At 38.2% G+C, this 4,699-nt stretch overlaps 1 non-coding gene across 1 annotated transcript; it reads left to right on the forward strand.

The window, feature by feature from the left end:
• Positions 1-4,347: 4,347 nt before the first annotated feature.
• trnal-cag (transfer RNA leucine (anticodon CAG)) lies at positions 4,348-4,430 on the forward strand. Its single transcript has one exon. It is a non-coding gene; the product is annotated as a tRNA-Leu (tRNA).
• The last annotated feature ends 269 nt before the right edge of the window (positions 4,431-4,699 follow it).

Here is a 4,699-nt window from a genome sequence, read left to right on the forward strand (position 1 = left end):
TGAAACACACAGGCATCGTAGCTTCAGCGAGAGAGACGTCACTACACGACTTAGGGTGTGTAGTCTTTCTAATTACGTATTTTCAACAAACATCATATGTGTGTGAATCAAAAAAATATTTGTCTCTCGCCGTTGACTACTGTTCATATTTTTTCCCAAATAAGGTCCCACCGGAAGGGGCGGGACTTCGCCTCTCTATAGGTCCTCCTTAAGTAATGGTACTCTGTGTTTGTCTAGATATTAACACAATATAGTATAATATGGTACATTATATAGTATGGAATATGAGACTTAGTATAAGGTGTAGTCATCTAGTAATATAGTAGCACAGTAAGGGATAATGAACAGCAAGGCGTTCATTGTTGTGAAATAAACCCCGACAAGTGGAGGGGTCTTGCATCGCCCTGAAAGGGTTTATTTCACAATAATGACCCGCTAGCTGTACATTATCCCGCTTATTACACGGCTGCTTACTGAAGAAATCAATGATTTGACACAAAAACGGTCGGCCAGAGTCCGAGATCAGAATTGTGCCCATAGCAACAGTCTGTTATACATAGCAACGGTCTGTTGCCACTACACCACTGAGTATACGGCATAAATATAGTACAGCAATATACCATAGACTTGAATAGAATATCGAGTATGGCGAGGTATATAATCAGTCAGACAATGGAGCGGAGACTGTTGTTGTCCAGTCTGATCTCAGCACGTACAAATTTAAATCTGTGACTACATGGTGATGTCATATGAAGGGGTGAACGTGGCCCACATATCAAATATCCCATTAAGTGCTTATAAAAATCCCTGCTGGCATCCTAGCAGATGGTTAAAGGATAGTTCGGGGTCATGGGAAATGATATCCTCTGTTTTGAGGTCTGTTTGGACAAAACGTAATGGCTCGGACACGTTTTTGTTATGATAGAGAAGGCAGTAAGTGTGAGAGAGAGAAAAAAGGAGAGTTGTTTGTTTGTGTTTCCAGCGTACAGTGGAGTCACCAGGAGGCCAGCAGTGTCTGCGAGGCTCTTCTGTCACAACGTATCCCGTCTCCCTTCTCCATCCTTCCTCCCTCCTCCTCCTCTCTTTCCAGCATCTCTGGATTCCCAGAAACATGGATCCTGTCTGTCACCATCCTGCTAAAAAAAACACCTCCCTCTTATCACTCGTCTTTCATTCTACGCCTCTCCTCTGCCGTCCCGCCCAAGGCCCTCGTCTTATGGAAAGGTCGCGACCCAGGTGACCTCTTGTTGACCCCAGCTTGGCCTTTGCAGGTTAGCTTCTCTGTCAGCTGCAGCTGTGGTGCTGCTAAAAGCCCGGATAATCCAATCACACAGTCATTAGTGCTGAGTAGGCCAGAGCCGGAGCAGGTGAGTGTGTGTTTGTGTCGCCCTCTCTCTCATAATCTCTTACTACATTTTTTTGCTCATTTCACACATGTAGATTTTAACAGATAATCACAAGCTTCTCCTCTTTGTCACATGCTCAGAAACACATCAGATCAGTGGCGTTGAAATCTGTCACGTCGGTCTAATTCTGCTCCGAGTATCAAACGACCAGATGCTACAGTAAACTAAACCAGACGTTGCAGCTTCATTAAACCTCTGTTTCGTTTTAGAATCCTTGTGTGGATGCAGATGAGGGAGGGGTTGCCAGGTTTGAGATTTCCAGGATGAAAGGCATGTGTGACGTCTGAGCCAATCATGGCAGAGATGTAAAAAAGATAAGCTGCTGGGGTTTCTTTGCTTCTTTTGGCGGTCCTCCAGAGCTGCAGCAGAGTTTGGGAGGAAACGCAGCACGATCTCTGCCTCTATGAAGAAAAAACTTGTCTCTTAATGATTTTAAAGACCAATTAAAATTAAAAGAGGAAGAATAATTTTAGTAAGATGGTGCCCACGCCTTTTAATTTGGTCTTTATTATTGTTTCATGCTGTCTTGTCTGTCTGTCCATCTCCCTTTTAATGTTAGTGGAACCTACTTGATTAATTACAATTTAGAAAATAATAATTTTAGCCCAAATGCAACAGTATGACATGCATTATGGCATTGTATTTCTACTTTTAATAGATGATTCATGATCTATGTGTCTTTTTATTAGGGCTGTCAATCGATGCAAATATTTAATTGCGATTAATCACATGATTATCCATAGTTAATCGTGATTAATCGTAAATTAATTGCACATTTTTTGTATCTGTTCAAAATGTACCTTAAAGGGAGATTTGTCAAGTATTTAATACTCTTATCAACATGGGTTTTCATGATGCATCTGGCAGTGTTGCTTGGTGGGAGCTCCTCGACTGGTTGTTCATCTTCACTGCTTTTTGTCCAGTCTCACTTCTTGTAACTTTTTATCTGACATATTCTCAATTTTCCAGGCTATAATGAGACTGTTAAAAAAGACTGATCAGTAATCCTGCAGGCATGCGCTTCAGCCGCCAGCGTCACCTATCGTCTTTGCAGTGTATTTGCGTGAAACTATTCCAAAAGCATTTGATCTGTCTGCCTTAGTCAGGTTGCACATTGTGGGCAAATATGCTTGCTTTATGCTAATGTATGTATATATCTATTACTGGAAATCAATTAACAACACAAAACAATGACAAATATTGTCCAGAAGCCCTCACAGGTACTGCATTTAGCATAAAAAATATGCTCAAATCTCTATGCAAACTGCAGCTCAACAGGCAACAACAGCTGTCAGTGTGTCAGTGTGCTGACTTGACTATGACTTGCCCCAAACTGCATGTGATCATCATAAAGTGGGCAAGTCTGTAAAGGGGAGACTCGTGGGTACCCATAGAACCCATTTTCATTCACATATCTTGAGGTCAGAGGTCAAGGGACCCCTTCGAAAATGGCTATGCCCGTTTTTCCTCGCCAAAATTTAACGTAAGTTTGGAGCATTATTTAGTTTCCTTTGCTTAAAACTGAGTACGCTACAACCTAAAAATCGCAATGTGTTAAAGAAATTTGTGGCGTTAAAACGAATTTACGTTAACGCGTTATTATCGTGTTAACTTTGACAGCCCTACTTTTTATATTGAGTTGTGTTTCTCCAACATCTTAATTGACCATGTGCAAAAAATTTTCAGACTATTGCACCTAAATAGTGTCTGAAGTGCCAAAAACACTGGTAGGTATTCTGATGAGGCAACCCATTTAGAAAATTGAAAAATAACACACAATAATATATAATAATAGTATATATTTTACCATATTTGACCATCTTGGACTCTTAACAGTGAAACACAGACAACAAATTCTCACAGTATGCAGTATGTTAAAATGTTATGTAAAATACCCCTATCCTGCTAGTGGTCAACTATATTCAGTCTGTGGGGTGGATTTGTGGAATGGGTTAGGTGATGGGTTGAAGCGGAGCACAAATATAAATCACTTTAAAAAGCTATACAAAAAAGATATTTTTGGGAGTTATATGGTTGAGGAAGAGTTGCGTTAACGGTTGGTTTACATCTACTTTTTAACTCCGGATGGACATGTGGGTTGTAAATAAACTTGGGATGCTGTTCATATATTTCATTTGGGATGTAAAAAAATCTGGGATAGTTTATATATTATATTATATTATCATTCTATGATATATGAGTTATTAGAGGAGAAGTGAGAAAGGGGTAGGGAAATAGAAGTTTTACTTCTACCTACTCCTTTTTGGACACTATTACTCTTGTTTTGTTTGTTATTATTTTGTATCTGTTTTTATTTATATTTATGTTCGAAATAAAGTCTTTCATTCATTCATTCATTCATTCAATTTATTATGAACTCAAACTCAAATCATTTTATTTTTAATTTTAGCTGAGACCTAAAAGTTACCAAATATGTCGAGTGACTTTTTTTTTTAAATGTATAAAATGCTGCAGATCACATCTAAAATATTTCTATTTAATGGACTGATGCAGCTGTAAAAAAACATGTAGTGAAATGCAACTGTATATTAAGGGGTTACTGTTTTAAGGAGGCTTGCAGGACCTTGTTTATCTACTTTTTTTAATGCTATCAAATGATCATAAACTTGAACTTTCACCTTGAATTTGCAGCTCTTTATGTTGAGGGCAAGAACTGCAGCAGGTGTGTGAAATGACAGGAAACATACTGCACTTGAGACATCCTAAGAGGAGGGTAAGTCTGATTATATTTTAATTTCTTAAAAAAAAAAAAAAAAATTAAATTATTCATTATTAATTAAAATGTATTTATTTAAATATTATATTTTCTTATGTATTTTTTTTTTTATTGAAAACATGTGATATCCATCAATAAATCACAAAAATGTCTATTTCCCGACCTGTTATGTTTATTTATATATGTGTTATGCGTTTATAATGTGTCAGGATGGCCGAGCGGTCTAAGGCGCTGCGTTCAGGTCGCAGTCTCCCCTGGAGGCGGGGGTTCGAATCCCCCTTCTGACAGAAACCTTTTAGGAAGCACTGCGATGACAATACTCATTAACACATGAGAATAACTTATTAGCGTTGCTGACACTTTAGTAATCTGCAACTTCTACATTTCAGTCGAATCGAAAGTAGCTTGTTTTTTTTATCATCTGAGACTTTTATTTTGAAGGAATAACCTTTGACCGATTTTTGCAGCTTGAAATAGATGTTTGTGAAGCTCAGTCATGCCTTCAACTAACACAAATAGGTTGTTGAGCACAGCTGTTAAGCAATTGGGATTATTT

The sequence above is a fragment of the Sebastes fasciatus genome, chromosome 22 (genome assembly GCF_043250625.1).
Source record: "Sebastes fasciatus isolate fSebFas1 chromosome 22, fSebFas1.pri, whole genome shotgun sequence".
NCBI lineage: Eukaryota > Metazoa > Chordata > Actinopteri > Perciformes > Sebastidae > Sebastes > Sebastes fasciatus.